The following is a 15,450-nucleotide window of genomic DNA, read 5'->3' as shown; positions in this document are numbered from 1 at the left end:
GGAAAGAGTTGCCAAATGCATACACTCAAACTGTTTTTTGGTAGTGTTTCGGATCCAAATCAAAGTTTGAAATTGTAATTTGATGTTTTAAATCTATTATTAAATACATGTTTAATCTTTCAGTAATAACGAATTAATTTGTTACAAGCTTTTCTGTAATGTGCTCCAAAAGATGTGATTTAAAAAATCGGTCGCCTAAAGCGTATTTGTGAGCTCTTAAATCGTGTTAAAAAATATCAAATTTAATAGTTGAAGCAAAAAAATATAAAGGAATCATTAACCAATACTTATTTTATTAATAATTTATCAAAAAAGCGATCGAGTATTTAATAATAAAATTAATGAATAACAATAAAAAAAAGTAAGGACACGAAATAAAATTGGTTCGAGTTTATTATCATTTTTGTAATTAACATATTTTATTCATATCAATAATAACCAGTTTTATTATCAATTTTATATTAGTATCATTTGTATTGTAGTAATTTGTAGTAATACGAATTATGTAACTTGATAGACTTGATAAAAATCGATTTAATTTTTACAATAATTGTAAATGTATATATACACACACATACACAATAAATGTAAAATAGTCTAAAATAAACCTTTTAGAAAAATATAACAATTCAAAATAAAATTGCAAAATTACGTTATTATCAGCTGTGTAAATTGATGAAAAATTTGCAGCAGATACACCCGATTTTTAAAAATAATAGTGTGCACAAAACAAGATAGAACTTGTTAAATTTTTATCTATATTTATTTTTTATTTACTTTTTATTTTTATCATTAAATGTTGTTTATACGAAGTAAAAATGTAAAATATTGAAGAGGGACGCTTTAGAAAATTGGTATACATTCAACAACTCTTCCCTAAGTGTAGAGAAGTAATAAAGGCTGGAGTATATCAAAGTACAAGTACTTAGCTCTTGTACTCTTTGTTCAGCTTGATTGTTCCATTCACGAGTGATTATATCCCACTTCTTCTGATACATGGCAAAAAATGCAAAGGTTTTTAAATTTTTTTTATCAAACATAAATAAATATTTCACTTAAAAAAATTTTTTTACAACAGCAGGTAGTATCAAAGCCTTGTTTTCTATTCCTTCACTGGAACGTTTCTTCTTGCTTTCGCTAATTTTCAAACATCTATCTATTTCATTTTAAGTGTACACTAATTCAGGGAGTTCAGGAATAGAAAACAAACGGCAAGTCTTTATTGATATAGTTAATTTATCTTTTAAACATAGTAAATAATGTGCTTGATAAATTAAATATTTTCCATAGACGCGGTATATGATATATCGGAGTTACATACATAACGACGAAATCATACGAAATATCGAAATGACTTTGACATAAGCGTCTTTAAACTACTTTTCGAACATCATCGAGCGGTCTGCGTTATCCGGACGTACGGGGAGTCGACTTGTGAAAGAGTCGGCGGCGCGTACGAGAATCAAGGCGCCGAATCTCCGCATCCGCTCGGCGGAAAACGCAATAAAGTTCGTCGCGTCAAATCGAGTTTCTCCCCTTTTTTTTCTACCGGGCGTTTCGGCGGCGCTTTTGGTTAGGCTCGCACGGAGGCATTTAACGGAAAGGCATCCCGTTCCGGCCGCAATCGGTAAACTGATTAAAATATAATCCCGGTGCCGGGCAAACAAACAATTAACACGAATCGCAGGTATCGACTGACCGTCGCGTCGGCCGTAGGCCGCCTGTGCGGCCACTCGATTTGCGCGCGCTGACGGGCAAGGAAATTTAACCGGCGGGTGAGATATTTGATTTCATCGTCCGAAACTCTCGATATTCGCCGTCGGAAAGCCGCGAGCGCGAATAACGAATTAAAACGAAACCGAGCTAATTTTAATGCTATTTAATCAACGCGCCTTGGGTACTACGCGCCCACGTCGCTATTTAGCCGCTCGCATTTTGCGCTAATTGCTGCGCGTCTGAATACGCGCGTATCTCATTCATCTGATATGAATATTGCGCCCAAACGTTATCGTGGCTCGGGAATCAAATGGCCTGCATTTAACGCTGGTACACGGTGCATCGCACCGTGGATACGTCCGCTGTACGCTATTTCCGTCTTCTCTGTCGCGGTCTTTGATTTTTTTGTCGTATCCGTTGCGTCGGAGACGAAACAGTCGCGTATTTGCGAAAGACACGGAGGAGAGAAGCAGAGGAGATTAGCGAACGCACGCGTCGTATTGCGTTTCACGATCCAACTGGAGTTCTTGCCATCCGAATATCGAGCAGCGTTTATTAATTAGAGCGACGTTTTTAATCGCGTTCTTCGCTTCGATCTCGTTAGAGGACTCTTGGGTAAAACGCAAGGGTGAAAAACGGTAGTCAGACCGTCTATATTTAACACGTGACGTCGCTTTCGAAAAATCATTGTGCGCCTAGGAACGGAGAAAGCCACCGCCGCGCCGCGCCGCCGCCACCGCCGACGCCGCCGCTCGTTGGCCGATTGCGGATGCCTTCTTCACGGCCCCCGATGTAATTTTCTGAATGACTGCGTAATTAAAACTCTAATTTCCTGCGCTTAATTGACCGGAGTCTTGGTTCCCCCTTTGCTCGGTGCCCCCCGTCTCCCGCAGCCTCCCCCTCCCCACGTCGGACTGCCGCCCGGCTCACCCACCAGTCGCTCGCTCGCCCTTACGACCTCGTAAAGTAAAGACGCGAAGAAGGTGGGTGGGACTTTGTGCCCATTCTTGAGGTTTTTTTTTGCGGAAATTCGGTCTGTGCCCTCGCCGAATGTCGGAATAAGAGATACCGGCGTTACCTCGCGAATTATTTCTGCGACAAGAAACATGGATACTCGTAAGATACACCCAGAAAAAGGTTTCTTTGAGTTAAAAAAATATTTGTTTGAATCAGAGAAATTTGTGCATTTCTATACTATTAAAGAAAGGTTTCTTTGACTAGAAGAAATTTTTTGGTTGTTTCTTTTATTAGAATTAAAGAAATGGTTTAGTTGTGTAACACAAGTCTTGTTTTGAATGAAAGAAATATATGTTTAAAACCAGAATAAATAATTTTTTTACATTTCTGTCAGTACTCTCTTTGAATTAATTAATTATTTGTTTGAGTTAAACAAATAATTTGAACAAATAATTTATTTTTAAAAAAGTTTATAACGTCATTTCTTACAATCAAATAAATTTTTATTTTTCATGAAGATATTTTTACTTCAACTTAAAAAAAAATCAAGTTAATGGAACGATCTCATCAATTTAAACATAATATTTCTCTGGGTGTAAATGTCGAAGTGACCAAATATGTACTTATACCCAAATCTTCACTATTATTATTGATCTTAAATGTGTTTCTTTTTATATTAAAAAATTTAATTTTAACATAATAAAATACTTTAAAACATTTATAAGTTATTTATTCTTATAAAAATAAGTAAAAAAAGTAAATCTTATAAAAATTAATGTAAAAAAGATAAATTTGTCACACAATTAGGTCAGAGTTTATATTTTGATGTTCTTCAAATTTTTTAAGAAACATTTGTCAAGACAATATTTTTTATTCATTTTATAAATAATACATTAAGTATTTAGAATATTACAGACAAGCGTTTTAGATTGTTCGGATATTGATTCATTCAGTTGCTTTACAAATTTTTATTATCTTCGAAATAATTAAAAATGTTTTTCTATTTTGTTGTATTAGTTAATAATGTTTTACATTTTTTACTTGCGTTAATTATATAATTAGATAATTTTATATCATAAATTCTTTCAAAAATTCCACAATCTTCGCTCTGCATCGTTATTTGTTCGGTTATTGAGACATTTAACTTAAATTTGCGAACGGATACACCACTTTCTTTTGATGGAGAACGTGATTATTCAGAGGGATCGAAAAATCGCTTCTTAAAATTTCGCTGACATCATACTAGATGCGAAACTGTCGTTCGATGTTAAAGATGTATGATTGGTGCAATCTCAGCAAAAAGTGACTTACATTATTGAGAAAATAAAAATTTTGAAATTTTATTATGCATCTGGATCGTACGAGATCATTATTAACGTAAAATTAAATTTATGAAACATTTTTAATAATCGTAAATAAGATTTTACATACTGTTTATGCATATTATATGCCAGTCTGGCCGTTCAAAATATTGGGCGTGACTGCACAATTAGATAATTAACTTACCTACAACGTTTCAATACTTAATACATCTTACAACAGCTTATTTTTTAATTACTATCTTTATAATAATTTTTTTAATAATTTTATTTTAACAGAGTTGTCCAATTTACTGTTATATTTCTTTAGTTTGTCGAAAGACATCTTTAGTTCGTAAATGTACTTTTATCAGCTTTTCACTTGTATGCGAAAAAATCTATGTGGAATGGAATTGTATTTTTGCAAGGACATATAAAAAGATTTTTTCTAAATTATACAATTTTTATGTACAGTTTTACAAAAAGCATTTTGAAAAGCAACGTAACGTGATATCAATATTCAATATATCTGTTATATAATAAGATACTATGTATGTAAGACTAACTTCAACTTTTATTTTTTTTTAGAAACTAGACGACTAATTGCTTTGAAACTTTAATATAATATAATATAATTAATATATAATATTAATGTCATTCAAGTAATACGCTACATAATTTTTAAACAGATTGTAACATTTCGATCTTTCGATCATAAACCTTCTTGAGCCACGCGCGCGTTCGCGAGGACGCGATGAGAATCAGAAAGGAAAGTCGCGAAAACCACAGCACGATTACAATTAGGAAAATAGATTTTAAATCCGAAGTATAGCGCCGGGAAACGCGCCGTCGGGTAGTAAGGGTCGACACGGACAGCCGCGGATGGGTTGCGCGTGACAGAGGAGACACGGCAGGGCGGGTGGAGGAAGGGGGGAAAGAGGTGGAACTCCAATGGAAATTAATTCATTACTCTAATGCATTGAGCGAGAGGGAATGAGCCAGGCGCTGAAGCGTTGAGCGCCAAGCATTTCGCTAAAGATGGATGTCTCGTTTTCATTTCGAAAATTAACACTCTTCGCCGCTTACTTTTCGAGCTCGAGCAAGGAATCCCGTTGTGTTTCGCATTCTCTCGCACCCGCATTGTAATCACGTTTCAGCGAGAGAACTCGGTCGAAATCAATTTCGAGATGCGACACGGCTTAATGAATTACAGATCTTCAGGACCAATTTAATGTTCATATCAACGCATTTGAGATTGTTATTTACAGGATAAATGCAGGCAATATGGAATAGGCTGCTAAAAGAAATAGCGGCTCTCTCGTATTTTTTAAAGAAAGTATTGCATTCAGGTGGCAATCGCTTGAAAGTTGTTGGAAAACATGTTATAATGAACAGCGAACCTTGTGCGACGGCTCTTTTCAAAATAAGTACTTATTTGTTTTTATTGATTCTGGAGAGGTATCACTGCATTGTCTTTATCGTGTTTTCGCAAACTTAAAGTAAATTCTTTAATGTTTACATTCCATAGACGCTCTCAATACGAGTAATGTTATGCTGTTTAATTGCGATTTTTAATTTCTTTATTGACACGAAGAGATCTTGTTTGTCACACGAAGATGTGTAGGTAATACGAAACACTTCAAGAGTAGAGAATATATGTATGTGGTATATATATATATTAATATTTATATATTACGTGTTTATTATTTATAAAGATACAATTACATATGTAATTTATATAAAAAATAAAAAATACAGATTTAGTTTTATTTTTTATTATCTGTGTGCAATAATATTATTTCATATTTTATAATAAATAGTGAATTGTATGATAAAGGTAAATTATGTTTAATTGCATTTTGATTATTTTATGTAAATAAACAAATTTGCTTTGTTTTATTGTTATTTATTACTGTTCGTGAAATTTGATCTGTACATACGTTATATCCGATATCCATATTATATCCTATTTTTTAGACCCCATTTTCACACTTATTATTTTTTTGTTAATACTAAAGTTGGATTTAAATTTTGGAAACATTTATTAATTGAACACATTATAGTTAACTTTTTCCAAAAGTTCTACATGACCTTGAAATCTTAACATATACATTTGCATGTATTGGAATAATATTAATTTAAAAACAGGTCTTCTGCATTATCTGCCTTTACCCTATTGTTTTATGATACCAGTTTTTTCTGTCGCCTTTCCATCCGCGTAAAATTTCATTTTGAATATCGCGCGAGTCACGTATTTAATAAAAATTGTAAAATTCTATATTTAATAAAAAATCCTCACAATATAAGGTAATAAAGCTGGAATAAAAAAATGTTTCGATGAAGTTATATTTTATACTCATCAATATTATTTTATTTTTAACATCAATAGCAAATTCAAATTTTAAGCAAATGTGATTTTTGCGGTATCAAACGTCGCTTTATGAAGCGGGATATTTTTAAGTACATTCGCTTTTGGCATTTACGATTTTTCTTCGACAAACGGCCCTTACGGAGCGCATTTCCTTTTCATACGGTGCTTTTATACGTTTTCCCGTTTTGCCGTCGCGACTCCTTGGCCGATGCTCGCGAGGTGCGTAGCGCGCTCGTTAACGTATTCATGGGTTTATGGGACAATTAACCCTTTGAGGGACAGTTTAATTACAGAAGTGATTAAACATCTTAACGTACAAACTCGGTGGGCCCCGGGACGACGTATATGCATTCGCAACGCGACGTGGCAGGCAGCCGGGTCGGCCAAGCGGCATTGCATGGCGTGGCGAGGGGGCGGCAGTCGGGGGCGGGGGAGGCAAGCCAGGCTGTTACCAATTAACATACTAATGACACGAACCGCTTTTCGAGGGCCGGAGTAACCGGCCGGCAACCGAGAGAGGCTCCGTGTAGGTGCGCGTGTCGTGTCGACGTCGAACGTGCGGTATGTGTGTACGTGGGCGCAGTGTATAGCTCAAGAATCGTCGCGTTCGTCGGTGGCAATCAAAATCAACCGAGCGATTTTAAGGACGTATCGAACATACAGTCCCTGCAAAGTAAATAAAAAGTGCAAATGTGTTTAACATTTCAATTAAACTATATATGAAAGTTGTGTGAATAAGATTATATTTTTATTTAATAACGTATTTTTATAGTTTATTTACTCTGGTTGTTATTAAGAATTAAATTATTTTTTACAACATGAAGAAAAATCTTAATTTTTTTTGTATAAGCATTTTAAATATTCAAGATGATTTTACGAAGTTTTATTGTGATTGTCAGTTTAGTTAGGTTGTAAATAAATTAATAAATAAAATATTGTGTATTTTAAAGAGCTGATCTCTGTATCGCAATGAAACTTTACATAAATCATCTTGAATATTTAAAGTACTTAAATAAAAAAGATTCAGATTTTTTTTCATTATTTTGTTATTTTATTATTAATTATATTTCCATTAGAGCACATGTTTACTTCTTATCGAAATAATTTTTTATTCAGATAGACAATTTTCATAAAATTTTTTTATTATTTTCAAACACAATATTAAGCAATCTGTTATTTTCTAATAATTTTTTTAATGTTTGTAGAAATTTCTTAAGGATGTATGATAGAATTTTGAAGATAATACTATGATGTTTTACTAGAATTATTAATGTATCTTGGTCCTCTATGCAAAATTTCAAAACACTTTACCATATCGTTTTCTAGAAAATTATTGTAAAATATGCCTGATCTTTATGATGAACAGTGCACATATTGACCGTTTATCTATTACAATATCTTTTATGCTAACAAGAATAAAATAAAAAACGTAAACTACATTTTTCGATGAATACATAGATCATAAAATATAAACAAGTCACCGCATAATTTGCGAGAAAAGTGATCTTCAATATCTAAATTTAAAAAAAGATGCTATATCTATTGCTAAGTACCTTTTGAAACTTGGTAACAACGATTAAAAAACGCGTGTAATTTTTAGTCGCAAATTTTCATCTTAATTTCTTCGGAGAAGAATTTTTATGGTTTTCCACACTGTTTACACCTTTAAAACTTTTCTCGTGCTCTTTATGCAAAGCATAATCAAAACATTACAGTAATCAGACCAGGTTTGAAGGTTATCAAGCACTAATTTTATTATTTAATACGATGTTGCCAAATTTGATTAATAATATAGTATAATTTAATTTTTGCAATAATATAATTTTTTTTCAAAGAAATAACGCAGATATTTATTAATATTATATATAAAATAATATATTTGATACATAGTATGCTTTGTAATTTTGGCGATAAACGATCAAAAATACAAGTTTTATGTTTTATAGAAATCCCGTTATTTAATAACAATTATTTTATTATCCTAAATTGTATTAAATGTAAATGGTCATTTGATTAGAGAAGTGCTATTATACTTTAAGGGTGTTTTGGCTAAACAATACGAGCTAAAAGTTATCGAAATTTAAAAACTAAAGGTTTCTCTAGATTTATTCTTTTTTTTTTGTAATCAACAATAAAAAAATTTTGTTACAAATGCCCGAATTTTGGCTATGAAACTAGCTGTAAAGAATAAAATAATGAAAAATTTGATTCTATCTTAATGGTTTTTGCAGTGAAATTTTTTGCTGCAGTTTTAAATAAATAACTTTTAAACGAGTAAGTGGATATAAATGAATTTTTGCATGAATATTTATTACCATATGTAAAAATTTTAATTTAATTAGTAATGCTACTTTTCCCATCGAATTTGCAAATAAGTATTGCAAAATGCGATTTTACATAAGAACCAAGAGTAAACAAAAAATTGAATAGCTTTTAAACTAATAAGCGAATTGTGCTCAAATTTTACACAGATGCTTGAACGTAATATTACACTGTTAACAATTGGCAGCAGGAGTTTAATGAAATGTAACGGAAGCAAATTTCAAACAGGTAGATTAAAAAACATTTTATGTACATCCAATGTAAATTTAACGTTGTCAAAAGTGCACTAAAAGTGCACTATTTTCATGCCCAAGATTTTCACTTATTGATACGTTAAATTTAATGTATATTAAATTTAATATGTAACTTAAAAATACATTAATTTTTCATTTTTAACAGTGTAGCATTCTCTATGAAATTTTTATAATTTTCGAAAATGTTTTGAGATATGACCCTTAATATCCTAAACGGATCTCGAACGCGGTGTCAAGCTAGAATCAAAGATACTTAATAAAGATGGCCGGAGGGGGAGGAGGGCAAACATCATTGCACAGCGCGCGGCTCTCCCATAATTTTCTCCGGGAAGTGCTTCGATCGTGACGTAATAAAAATCCCAATTTTCCTCCCTCGCGCGGAGCTTAATTAAACCGTTTATCGGCGAGCAATTACGCGAACGCGATACTCGGATCGCGACGTCGGCCACGCTTGTCGAAACCAACGCCGCGACGATCCCGCGCGCGAGCGACTCCCGATAGTAAATCTTGCTCGACAAGCGCGCGCGCGCGCGCGCGCGCGAGCGATTGGATTTTGCGATATTGTGTATCTTCACGGTGGGGTGCGGAGGGCGAGGTACGCGCGGGTGCGCACGACGGGGCCGGAGGGTGGGAAAGGGGGAGGGGGGCGGAGCAAGAGGGAAGGGGGCCGCAGGGCTGAGCGCGCTAGATTTAATTAGCTGATTATAATGTTTATTTAATTAATATAATTGGCAAAGCCCCGCGAGCGTGTGTATAGACTTACACGGGCGCCCCGCGGCCATTCCGCCGGCGTTGCATTTAATGACGTCCATTAACGAACATTTACATTAGCAGTAATTATTATCGCGTGGGCGACGTCAGTGCGCGTGGACCGACCGACGAGGAATTTTCGGGCACTCGTTACCGGGTGCGGAGGCCGATAAAAGCGACGATTATATTCCCTCCTCCCTCCCACCCTCGCTCTCTGTCCCGCCTTCACCCTTTCTTTCTCGCACGTACGCTCCCGCGCGAGATTATTAACGCTATTTTGTTAAACTTTCCACGCGCGCTGCGCCATATAAAACCCGATCGACGCCAAAATCACTGTTTAACCGATATTCGTTACTTGATATTAATTGAGCGTTTACACCGACGCGATGTTTGTTGTTCGATACCGCTTCCGGCAGCAATATGCAGCGTAAATATATGCGGCGTAATAGTTAGCGGAACGAGCATTTCCACGCCGTGTTTTTCGTACATCGTTAACTTTTTCGGCTGTAAACTTTCCGCGATACGTAGCGCTCGCACGGTTTCGCGTTTTCCAGTCGATCTTCCAAACGCGATAATAAAACATCCCATTTTGAGTTAACGCTCTTGAGATTATTTACCACTATCTCACGATTTGAAGTCAGAGGATCTCTGTTAATCGTCGACGCAATGGGATCCGCGTAAATCCGCGATGGCAATTCGTTTTACTTTTTAATAACACAAGAAAAGTTTCGTCTAATGCAAAACTTTCTAAAAATATCAGTCTGACAAGAATTATACGATAATGAAATTGAACACATGCATCTTAGCGATAGAAAAAGTCTTTTTTAATCAATTAACTAAATAAAGTTGTAAAGTTTGCACACCAAATTCTTATGCCGGCTCTCAGAGGCAATGTATATATTTCAATTTAGTTTAATTAATCCGGTACCTTATTGATACTATTATTATAAGAGTTATACGATTTTATTAATAAATTAAAATTATATACCTTGACATAATTTCAATTCCTATAGTTATTTATTATATCACGACACCATTTTAACTTGTCGTAATTCTTTTCAGGCAATTAGTTTTTATTTAAACAAAATTTGCTCCGTTATAAGGTAAAATGACTAGTTATAGATAGGCGCGCGAGAAAAAGAGGAAGAAAAAGGGAAATACTATTAATTATAAGAATTATATAATTTTTATTAATAAATTAAAATTATATCTCGACATAATTTGAATTCCTGGAGTTATTATTATGTCAGGACATAATTTTAACTCATTAATACACACTGAGAGAAAACGAAATAGTTTTGGCAACTACACTGTTAAAGATAAGCAGCAAAATTTAATGTAATGTAACGGAAGCAAATTTCAAGCAGTGTGTACATTTAAAAAAATTTAACGTTGCGAAAAATGTGCTAAATTTCATGCACATACTTTTTTAGTAACAGATACATTAAATTTGATGTACTTGTTTAACTTAAAAATGCATTGAATTTCATAAAACATTTTTAATGTATAAACTTGACAATGTGGAAATTTAAGTACCTATCACTAGTTTTACGAAATAAGTTTTACGAAGTAACAAGTAGTGAATATCAAAGTAGTACTAAATACCAGAAAAAATTGTTACTGCAATAATTTATGCGCACTATCAATTGATAATGAAATAGCGACTCAACTGCGTTACACAGTCATATAAACTTTAGATACGTAAAGTTATGACGATTACATTTTTCTAAGACAACTATTTTTTTAATGAAGCATACCATAATAACCAATTGATTATTTACTACAACACACTTTGCCATCAATAATATATTTTTCGTTGAGACCATTTTGTGTAGGTATATAGAATGGTAAGGTCAATTAAGTATTGGGCAAAATGATTATGACAGCAGTGTAGCATCCTAAGTGCTAAGAGAGAAGAACAAAGGATGCCGGGTTCGAATTTCAGCATGGGCTCAACTTTACGTCGCCTAGAAAAATAGTAACATTTATGTTAAATATTTTCTTAATTCATATATAATAACTTATTTGTTGTTCTTATTACAATTTTATAATACAATACATAGTTGAGACGCTATTCGTTTTCAAATTTCTAATTTCTAATTTCTGATGCGATTTTTTTCTCAGAGTCCAAAAACCGTAATTCTTTTTAGACAATCATCTTTTCAAAGTTTCTCATCAAACAAAATTTCTTTTACAGTAATTAACAATTGAACCTAGACCGCGTATTGTCCATACATAATACAATCAAAGCCAGTATTTGATCGTAGCAAGATCTTGGCGCTGAAATAATATTTCTTATGATTTTACATACAATTTCTGATTCTTTCGAACTGTGTGCTTTCAGTTTCAAACATAGCTTTTAGATAGAATTGGAATAAGTAAAATCACAGAATTAAATCGACGAGTCAATTTGTTACTCATGCTAACATAACATCTTTCAAGATCTCTCCACTCGGGAAAGAATTTTTTTTTACTTTGCTAAAAAAACAACTTATCACGAATAAAAGACAGCGATCGACGCGCGAGAGGCAGGAGAGCAGAGGGGAATGCTATTATAAGAATTATATGTGATACTCATTAATAAATTAAAATTATATCTCAATGTAGTTTCAATTCCTGGAGTTATTATTATGTCACAACAATTTTAACTCATTAATAGGAATCGTAATTTTTTTTAGACAATTATTTTTCCATGAAACTGTTTTTATGAGATACGGATTTTCATTGTCATCATTGCCACATTACAATATTGACTGTTTGTTAGCATCATTTATCTTCACTTTAATAACGTACGTTATTAATAATACTTTTTTTAATACGCAGTTCAATTGAGCAAGAAATAGTAATATTAATACCGTACGTTCATTATTAATAAAATACGTATTATTAATAGTATTACTATTTCTTGTTCATCTTAGAACTGTGTTTTAAGAAAAATTTATTCGGTGCGCGGTTTCGTGAAATTGAAAGGGTATATAAAATCACACACTAAACATTAGCATTAATTGTAAGGTCTAGCTATGACCGATAGCGCGTTTCAGTTGTTTATATTGTGTTTTCACATATCGGTCAAAGTTCTCTATTAAACATAATTAAAAATTATTCTTACTCCGTTAAAAAGTAAAACGACTAGTATTAATAGTCATAGATACAGACCAGCGAGCGGAGAGGAAAGAGGAAGCAGGCCCAGGGAATTAAATTCCGCTACGCGTGGACGGGCCCGCGGCCGCGCGCCCCCCGCCGCTATGACGCAAGGGGAAGGCACAGCAGCCGCTGTACATCCCGTACATCCTGCGTATAGAGGTACGTAGAAGTAAGAGAGAAAGAGAGAGACAAACAGAACAGGCGAGAAAGGAAGAAAGACAGAGAGAGGGAGAGAGAGGTAAACACGAGAGGAGACGATCGCGCCGCTTCGGGCGCTCCCGGCGAGTCTCGCGTCGCGATGCGCGCCGCCTCGTCACTTCGCGTCTGAGTGCCGTCGCGTGCGGACGTGCGGACGGACCAACCGAACGAACGAACGAACGAACGAGACGAAACGAAACGAAACGAATAAACGGACGGACGGACGAGCGAGCGAGCGAGCGAGCGAGCGAGTGAGCGAGCAAGTGGAGTCGCCGTTGATCAGCCAGCGCGGTTGCGCGCAGCTACGCTGAAACGTACGGCCGCGGCGGGGAAGGGGTGGGTGGTACGCCTCTCTCAGTGCACGACTTGACGCAGCGGGGGAGAGACCGAACCCCGCGAGAGATCGCCGCCGATCGCGACGCAACACGCGCGCCGCGCGCGCGCGCATCGGGAAATAATCTGGCAGCAGCAGCCCCGTGGTAGAACCGAAGTGTCCGCCGCGCGCGCGGACGAACAGCACCGTGAGTCTCGCGGAGCGGCACGCGTGGAGCAACGGATCGATCGCTCGTGACACATCGAGCCCGCCGAGTTTGTGAGAGATTCCGGATATCGGGAATCTCGTTCTTGTGTGAAACGCTATACTCTCCGCCGTTACTTCGTTTCTCATTCTCGCACGTCTTTCTTTCTCCCTCTCGAGCGCGCGCGCGCGCGCGCGTATACCAACCTTAACGGCGAGGAGGACGACGAGGAGGAGGACGTGTCGACGACGGAGACGGGCCCTGTGTGCCCCATGAGTGCCACGAAGGACCGCGACGTCCGAGTATCGCTCCGAGTGGTCGACTACCCGAGGATTTCGCGAGGATTTCTCCGCGCGGATCATCAGCCGGCGACCCACTCGCCCTCCCATTGGTGAGTAAATTGAAAGCACGTATACCTCGGGGATACCGGAGGCGCTTGTATTTCGAGATCGAGTAATTAACGCGACGATGATGAGAGTAGTAACGCGATGCGGGAGTTCGCGGAAGGGATAACGATAGCGGCAGCCGACAGGCGCAATGAGATAGAGAGAGAGAGAGAGAGAGAGAGAGAGAGAGAGAGAGAGAGAGAGAGAAGAGAGCGATAAACGATGACGAATGATGAAACTGTAGTTTACATGACGATTGCGCGCGGGCGAACGGGAGATCGCGGCGATGAATCATGACTGCTCCGGACAAGGGCAAGGAACTTTTCGCTTGCAAAGAGATTGTTTTTGCTCAAGTTTTTTGCTCCCTTGCCCTCCGCACTATCGCGCGGTGGTCGCCGCGATTTGAAAACGCCACGATCGCGCGCGCAGAGTCCAATTTAAAACCGCGTAATCCAATTCGCCCTGCATTTTCAACGTGAACATTCGAAGTCCCGAAATTATCCTGAAAGATATGATAATTCTCTTCGCACTGCACATGATATCGTACGAATATACGTACGATATTATGATAGGGTGCGAATATTTGTACGATATTATGATATTATACGAACATTCATACAAATATATGTATGATATTATGATATTGTACGAATATTTGTATGATATAATGATATTGTATGAATATTCGTGCGATATTATGAATATTCCTACGACATCTTGTACTGTTAGGATCCCTGGCGCGTTGTGAGGCTCGAATTTTCAGCTCGCGATTGCAGTTCGTCACTAGAATTGACGGAACGTAACTCGCTGATTCGCCGCGTGCTGCCGATAATCGAGACACTCCGCACAATTTGCATTAATCCACGCGTACGGGGCAAGGATGCGTTCGTCACATCGAATCACATTTTCGACGTTCGATCGATAGCGCGGCGGTGTTCCGCGGGCTTTCCGTGCGTGCGTGCGTGCGTGCGTGCGTGCGTGCGTGCGTGCGTGCGTGCGTGCGTGCGTGGATGCGTGCGTGCGTGCGTGCGTGCGTGCAGTGCGTGCGTGCGTGCGTGCGTGCGTGAGTGAGTGTCGTGCGTGCGCGTGCGTGCGTGCGTGCGTGCGTGCGTGCGTGCGTGCGTGCGTGCGTGCGTGCGTGCATGTGTGTGTGTGTGTGTGTGTGTGTGTGTGTGTGTGTGTGCGTGCGTGTGTGCGCGCGCGCGTGTACGTGTGCGTGTGTGTGCGCGTGTGTGTGCGTGCGCACGTGTGTGTGTGTGCGCGTGCTGCCCGTCATGAAAATTATATCGAAACGCGCGCTTCTACATCCCGATAAAAGTCTGCGCTGCTCGTGCTCGTGAAATTTTTGGCGACAAATTGAAATTCAAATCGCGTCGCCAGTGGCTCTCAGCAGCGTCGTGTACCACGAAGCCATGCGCACTGATGCACCCGACGGACGGAATCACTCCTCGCGCGAAACTCGCTTTTTTAAAACGAAATCTATCGCTCTTTTCTACGTATTATTCTATTCGCAAACTATATTTTCAAGATTATACG

At 37.2% G+C, this 15,450-nt stretch overlaps 1 protein-coding gene and 1 long non-coding RNA gene across 3 annotated transcripts in view; one reads left to right on the top strand and one right to left on the bottom strand.

The window, feature by feature from the left end:
- LOC105195275 overlaps positions 1 to 15,450 on the bottom strand; it is a 287,417-nt gene that overhangs the window by 14,946 nt on the left and 257,021 nt on the right. The gene's annotated exons all lie outside the window — the stretch shown is intronic.
- The window catches only part of LOC105195272 (LIM domain only protein 3), a 75,325-nt gene continuing 72,999 nt past the window's right edge, over positions 13,125 to 15,450 (top strand). Inside the window, exon 1 of one of the 2 annotated variants that reach the window (XM_011160638.3) lies at positions 13,125 to 13,919. The gene's annotated coding sequence lies outside the window, so the exon portion shown is untranslated. The remainder of the gene's footprint in view (positions 13,920 to 15,450) is intronic. The other variant, XM_011160639.3, reaches the window with a different exon arrangement.

Source organism: Solenopsis invicta, chromosome 5 (genome assembly GCF_016802725.1).
Source record: "Solenopsis invicta isolate M01_SB chromosome 5, UNIL_Sinv_3.0, whole genome shotgun sequence".
Lineage (NCBI taxonomy): Eukaryota > Metazoa > Arthropoda > Insecta > Hymenoptera > Formicidae > Solenopsis > Solenopsis invicta.
The sequence above is the reverse complement of the archived record's forward strand: the minus strand, read 5'-3'. Positions and strand labels throughout refer to the sequence as shown.